Here is a 7,982-nt window from a genome sequence, read left to right on the forward strand (position 1 = left end):
AAGTTATTATTCTTGAAATTGTGCTCGAGTGCACCAAATTGTGAAGTGATATGAACAATTACTGGTAATTTTATGTCTGTAATAAAGAGAGATAAAAAAAAATCATTTAAAAATCTTCAGGATGTGCTTTTGATAGTGTTGTTTATTTCTGGGCCCTGGATACGGATATTTAAAACATGTTTACCGTTTCCAAGAACAACAGAGAATGGTAAATAAAAAATGTACTGGAATCGTCAAGTCATCACATATGGAAACAATACATAAAGTCGTCGTGTAATGTTTTTTATGCAAGAATAGTGACAATACACGTTTGTTTTGTGTATTTTTACACCTTTTAGAACTCTCTTGAGGGATAAAGCTTATTCACCCTCCGTGGTGAAGTGATTTTGTCTATATTTACAAAATACTAAGACACCGAGCACGTGACAATATTGTCATGATATTTGGTTCATAATCGCAATACAATTGAAAACTACGTGAACATTTCTACAAGAAAACAACGATCTTAGTTTTAAAAAAAGGAACTGTGTTTGAGAAATGGGTTGATATTTGACACAGACTCTAAAGCCTTTTAGGTACCTACATTAGGCAAGTGGCCAAAGTGTGTAGTTTAGCTTCAAAAATTATAGAGAATAGTAATTAGTTTACCACTTCGTTTTATGTAAATGTGATAAATTATTATTTTTTCAATAACAATTTCTCCGGCACAAACTGTAGAAAATTAAGACTTTTTGTGGTGCACATGCTAAAAGAGTAACATTTCATTTAAATTTGTTCATTCTGTTAATAAAAGTTAACGAAATAGTTTAAAGGTTCTTTTTTATTATTACAGATACGCGTACTAGAGATAAACAATCCGCCGTTTTGCAAAGTGTACGAAGCAGTTGGATTAAAAGCTTCTGGTGACAAAGCAAGAGTAATACTTGACGCGAAAGAACCATATCAAGGTATGAAAATACAAGTTGTGCGAAGTATAACCAATTTCCAGAGACCGGGAGGAATTCGGCTGAAGTTGAAGTATATGTGCCAAAGTGACGTGAAGAACTTATTGCATGCTTATTTCATATAGATACAGCTGGGTTGTATTATCAACAATTATTATTATTAAAGTCATAGACATGTGTTAGACACAGACTGAAATATCAAGCTTGTAAATTCACATGTAATGTCAAAGTAGCGTACTTGCTTGCTTCTAGGACAGAAGGGCCAGAGTAGCTGCACTCGTAGCAATTGAAACTGAGGTAATGCTAACGAGGAAGGCTGGATAACTTGTTCACAGATCGAACCTTTATTTATAGAGTTTGTAAATAAAGACAACTTCTTTTTCATTACTTTTTAAGATTTCCAATGGCTATCTTTCACACTAAAATAATTTAAAAACCTTTAGATATTTACTTCAAATGTGGAAATATATGCTATGTTATGTTATGTTATTTACTTCAAATGTGGAAAACCCTCATTAAATATATCTGACTTTACTAAATACATTTTATGTATATTTTATTTTGTCAAGCAAGGAATTTTTTGTCTATATTGTTGTTGTCATGGCTTTCAACTTAATATTTACATTGCTTACATCAGAAGCTCACTTTGGTTTTGATATATGGCATAAAAATAGTAATTGAGAATTAGAAGATGAATGTAACTCCACGAAAAAATAGATAGGTGGCTGAATTTGTCTTGTTATTGACTATAATTTGTCTTGTTTTTGACCATAAGTGTCTTAGGAGAACACTGATTTCAACTTAATATATCTTACTGAATATTGTCTTGCAATGTATTTAACTTTTTTATCGGCAGATATCTCCGCGAACCACCAAAATAAGCCAAGGTGACTGAGCCGGCTTGCTGTTACAGCGCAAAACCGCTAGCTTTAGCATCGATGGTCCGAGTACTCGATCGAACAATAAGTGTAGCCCTTGGCTAGTTTCCTTACACTTTTCTTTTTAGATTATTCGAAACCCCGCATATACATATATACTGATCCCGTCCTAAATGTAGAGGTCGAAAAAAAATCTTTATTTCATCGACTCTGCTAAAATGTTCTCCATTCAGAGTGAATTGTTGACGAACAACTCTGGAATTTGTGGTATTGTCTTTCCATCACATTTTATGAAATCTGACAAAATTTAGCGACTTGTCTTGAATGTCAATATAGAACTTATTTTCTGTTTAAAAAAATAGTCTTATGTAATGTTTTATTTCTTATTTTACTTATATTCTGATATAGTATTGACATGCATGCCTCCAAAATGTCCAATCCTAGATTTTCTCAACATATTAAGTGAAAACCTATTGTAATGATAACTGCCAAGAAACAGCAATACTGAACACTATACTACAACTATATTCTAATAGCCCAGTCAATTTGAGCCTATTTTATATCTATTGCCAGTCAGTTTTGAGATACTGGCGGTAGAACTCGATGCTTGATGCTTTGCGTTTTTTCATTGGTATATGTGTGTATGTGTGTGCTAATGTATCTAAAGAGCCGGGAGTATAAAAGCAATTTGTGCAATACAAGTTGTCATGTACTTCACCGCCAACTTCACCGTGCCTTATATGAACATGGTCAGTTTTTGTGGGGAGAGGAAGATGTTAATTTTGAGAGTGGATAATGCTGTCAAAGTCAAATTTATGCATTTGTAATCCATATAAGCCTCATGTAAAAGTAGTATATATGTAATTTGTGTTTATATTTCATAGAAACATGTCAGAAAAGTCGATTGCGGTAATACATACTGTTTACTAGTATTTGTTTTGCTGAGTTTTAAGTCCCACCAACAGAGCTTGAGGTCATATGGTGACTTTCCAGCTTTAAATAGTGGAGGATGATCATGAGTGCACAGGTAAAAAACTATGACCTCCCGTAATCAGCTGGAAGGCGTCCCCACATCACCCTTGAGAAGAGCAAGAGATGTTGAACACTCGGCTATGGAGGCTTAGAAATTATTGATAGAATCATACCATTTATTATGTCCGTCTTGTTGATAAGGTGGATGCATACAAACTTTATTCCATATAGAGGACAATTATGGGAAATTGTCTCTGTTTTATCTATATACATATAATACCTTATACAGTCAAAACTGATTATACCAGTGGCGGATATTGTCCGATCGGGCAATTTGGGGATTCCCCTAACACCTGGCCCGATCGGGAAATTTTGCGCCAAAAATTGCCAGATCGGGCAAGAAAACGGTCTATTTCTATATATCTTAGAAAACTTAACCTGTACATAAGGATATTTGACCTAGAGATGATCTAAATGCATGCTTCGTATCACAAAGGGTATATCTAAGATCCTACCGTTCAAAATGTTTTAATTGTCTAGATTCTAAGATATTTAGTCTTAAAAATTCACTTTCCCATTTTGGCAACTTACTTTCCAGATCGGGAAAGTGACTTTTCCAATCAGGAAAGTGACTTCCAGAGAGTATATATAGCAGCAAAACAAACTGAAACAAACAGTAAGTATCTATAAATGTTTTATTCTTTTAAATCGAAACATTATAGTTCATGGTGTGCATGACTTGTAGTTCGGTGTATCAATCTGACCATGCATTGTCGCAAGAGTCATCGGCGGTGCTCTCTCACCAGAATGCTTGAAACAAAAATATTTGAACTTAGGCAAATGAGTGCAAACCTGAATTAAAGTGAGTAAAAACTGTTTCATTTTCAGTGTACATGGTGTAGTTGTACTTACAGTAATGCTCATTCGGTTGTGTATAGCTGGATACTTCAAACTTGCGCCTATCAGAATGTCCTCAATGATTTTCCCAAGGGGTGAAGTGCAGATACAACGTACTTAACTGGTTAAATCACTCCTCCACCTCTTTCATGTTGATTTGGCCACGGGTGTGAACTAGACTCTAGAGGACCTGTGACAATACTGAAATATAAAATTTTGGATGTGTCCGACATAAAATATTTTCAGTTTGATATGCATTGCGACCAGCTTGGATCCAGACTAGCCTGCACATTCACACAGTCTGATCAGGATCAGTTCTGTTCACTAACAGTGTCTCTAATTTCCATAGATTTGGGATCCTGATCAGACTGCGCGGCTGCATGGGCTGGTCTGAATCCATATTGGCCGCAAATGCACTATGTTGGTTTTCTGATAGGGCGGCTCATATGCTATTTTATGTTATGGCTGATTTAGTGTTTAATTCAAATGTACATATAAATTAAGTAGAACTTCATAAAATTGTGTATTGATACACATATTGCCTGCACATGCTTCTTTAAATAGTCAAATATCAAATCAAGCGATTTATATTCATGCGCGTTGCTATCAATAATTATAATTTATGATTTGTATTTTAAAAGAATTATTATGAACTAGATCAACCAAAAATGTTCATTGTGTATGCAGTATATTACCTCTGATCGATATTACATTTATCAGCATAGTCCGTGTCATCTGTACCACAAGATGCATCTATCATTTGTTTAGGCAGAGCTTCGTTTAATGCGCGATGACATTCACTACAGTTCTTCTCCACATAAGAAACACACCCTTGATAGTAGGACACAGTTTTTGCATATTGCTCAGTTTTGTAAATTTTGTCTAATTTTTAAGGGCTTTACTGTTAATATTACGTTGAACAGGAATACGTTTTTCCTTTGTAATTTTCCAAACAGTATGCATAAAGTAGGTGCCACATTTTTGTGAATCTGCTAGCCATTTCCCACAATTTAGAATATATTCACTTTCCTGATTGGGAAAGTCACTTTCTCGATCTGGAAAGTAAGTTGCCAAAATGGGAAAATGAACAAAATGCATTAAAACTGGCCAAATTGGTAATTCTTAAGGCTAAATATCTCAGAATCTAGACAATTAAAAAAGATTTTAAACGGTAGGATCATAGATATACCCTTTGTGATACGGAACAAGCATTCAGATCATCTCTAGATCAAATATCCTTATGCACAGATTATTTTTTCAAAGGTATATAGAAAATGACCATTTTCTTGCCCGGTCTGGCAATTTTTGGTGCAAAATTGATCGGGCAAGGTGTTAGGGGAATCCCCGAATTGCCTGATCGGACAATTTCACCCATCTTAAGCCGGTGCTAGTGGGCGTGGTCAGTGTTGCATTTTCCGTTTCTGTTCATGAACAGACTCAGTCAAACCGAGTCTGCCATTTTCACTGTTTGCCTTGTTCTTGGTGCTTCCGAGGGATCGGTTTTTCAGATTTGATTTTATTCATAATGGGAGTCTATGGGAAAATCGCAATTTTCATAACATTTTCGCGAATAGATTTTAGTGAAACTTATCACAGTTGTAAATAAACATATGGCCTAATATATGATGAAATAAAATGTATATAGGTCTGTGTGCTTATTTTTTTAGATATTTGGCCATGATTAAAGTGAACCGCCTATTTCAAGCTAATTTTAAGACATTTTTAATTATTTAACGTGTCAGATGTTTTAATATCATATTCTGTCTTTAGAAAGATAGTAACAGTGCCAGTTTAATAAATTTACTCACAGGTTGTCATTAATTCATTTATATAAACTGATTTTCGTTTCCGTACGCCGAATAAGGCTTTATTCTCCGTTTTCCGGATAAATGACGTTACGCCATTACTTCTGGTTTATCAAACATGCAGAACTACCTTAATCAAATTCTACAGTGTAGAAAAAAGTTTGATCCACGAATGGAATCGATTGAAAACCAAAAGCATAATCACCAACATCATGTGACACAATGGTCTTTACACTTGCACCAATATTTCATGAATTATTCTCCTTTTTACACAAATTGTCACCTTAAATTTTTGATATGTTTTCACTCTATCTCCTTTATTACTAAATTGATTTGAATCAAACTTAAAAAAAAGTTGTTTCACCATCATAACCCACATTGTATGACACAAGTGCACCAACATTTCATGAAGTATGCCCCAATTTTATTCTGAATTTCAGGTAATTTTTGATGCACCTCCTCTATATCTCCATGACTCCACATTGGATTTATTCCAGCTTACAATAGTTCATCCTCATCATCGTCCTCATAATATGAAACAAGGTCACTAACTCTTGCACAAATGTTTCATGAATTATATCCCTTTTTACTTAGACTTTCAGTTTAATTTATGCATTTTCACCATATCTCTGTTTTTTATAAATGGATTTGATTAAAACTTAAAATGACTGTTCCACACCATCACGCATATCATATGTCACAAGGTCATCAACTCTGGCGTCAATATTCTATGAATTATGACTCCTTTTACTTAGAATTTCAGGTTATAGTTTTGACACGTTAAATAATACCAAAAATATCTTTAAAAAGCGTGTAATACGCATGTCTCTTTAATTTTAATTATGGGCAAATATTCAAGTTATAGCTAAATGGAATTTCTCAAACTAGAAATGGTTGTTCACATTATCTGTTACATGGGGCATTACTCTTGCAGAAACATTAATGAAATAGCTTCTTTTTATACTTAGCTAATGTTTTATACATTTTCAGCCGATCTCTGTTATTACTAATTGCATTTGACTCAGACTTAAACTTCTGTCCTGTATAGTCATACGCATTCCAGTGAGGCAGCACTATAAAGTTGTTAACAATTAAATAGCGCTCACTGCTACAAGTACTGTTTATATGACTGAAAAAATGTTGAACAGTCGCTAAACATGAACACACACGCACAATGCTCGGTGGAGCTTTAGTATGCCAACCATTGAAGAAGCGGGGACATAAAGCTTTGCACATGTCGGGTCGAGTCGGTATGTCCTTCTGTCGTTCGTTTAGTAACTTGAGAACCACTTGAACCAAAGCATTCACGCCTAATAGCATGATAGGGCCTGTGAAGCAGATGACCCCTATTGTTTTTTGGGTCAATATGCCAAACATCAAGGTCACAGGGGCCTGAGCCTTGAAAACGTTTTCCACTCAATAACTTGAGAACCACTTTACCCAGGACCTTTTAACTTGATAGCATAACCGGGCTTATAAAACAAATGATCCCTTTTTATTTTGGGGGTCAGTAAGTCAAATTTCAGGGTCACAGGAGCCTGTACCTTGAAAATGGTTTCCGCTCAATAATTTGAGAACCACTTGACCCAGAACCTCCGATCTTAATAGTATGATTGGGCTTATAAATTTGATGACCCTAACAGTTTTAGGGGTAAGTAAGTCAAAGGTCAAGGACACAGGGGGCATGAACGTTGGAAACGGTTTCTGCTCAGTAACTTGCGAACCACTTGACCCAGTATCTTTAAACTTGATAGCTTGATTTGGCTTATGAAAAGATGACCCGTATTTTATTTGGATCAAAGGTCAAATTCACAGAGACTTGAACATTGGAAAATTTTTATGTATGGTAACTTGAGAAGCACTTGACCCAGACCCTTCAGACTTGATAAGATGATTTGGCGTAGATGGCCGTTATGCTCCCTCAAACCTCTCCCTCTCTCTTCTTGTCCCCCCCCCCACCCCCACCCCCACATACACACCCGCCACCCCCATTCCCACTCAAAGAAGCGGGGTATCTTGCTTGAACATGTTGGTCCTTCTGTCAGCATTTCTGTATGTCAGTATAGCTAATGGTTTCCGCTCAATAACTTAAGAACCGCTTGAACCAGAACTTTCAAACTTAATAGTATGATTGGGCTTATGAAGTAGATGCTTCCCATTGTTTCTGGTGTCTTTCATTAGGTCAATGGTCAAGGTCGCAGAACAGTTTCCTCTCAATAACTCGAGAACCACTTGACCAAGAAACTTCAGACTTGATATCATGATTGGGCTTAATGCGGGGATGTCCACTTTCAAAAAAAGAAGCGGGGCGTATTGCTTTGCACATGTCAGTCATGTCAGTGGGTTGGTCAGTCGTTATGTTGGTCTATCGGTAGAGCGAACGCTTTCCGCTAAATAACTTGAAAACCACTTGACCCAGAACATCCAAACTTGATAGCATGATTTGGCTTTTGAAGTAGCATCCGTTACCGCTCCGCTATTGTTTA

Source organism: Mercenaria mercenaria, chromosome 17 (genome assembly GCF_021730395.1).
Source record: "Mercenaria mercenaria strain notata chromosome 17, MADL_Memer_1, whole genome shotgun sequence".
Lineage (NCBI taxonomy): Eukaryota > Metazoa > Mollusca > Bivalvia > Venerida > Veneridae > Mercenaria > Mercenaria mercenaria.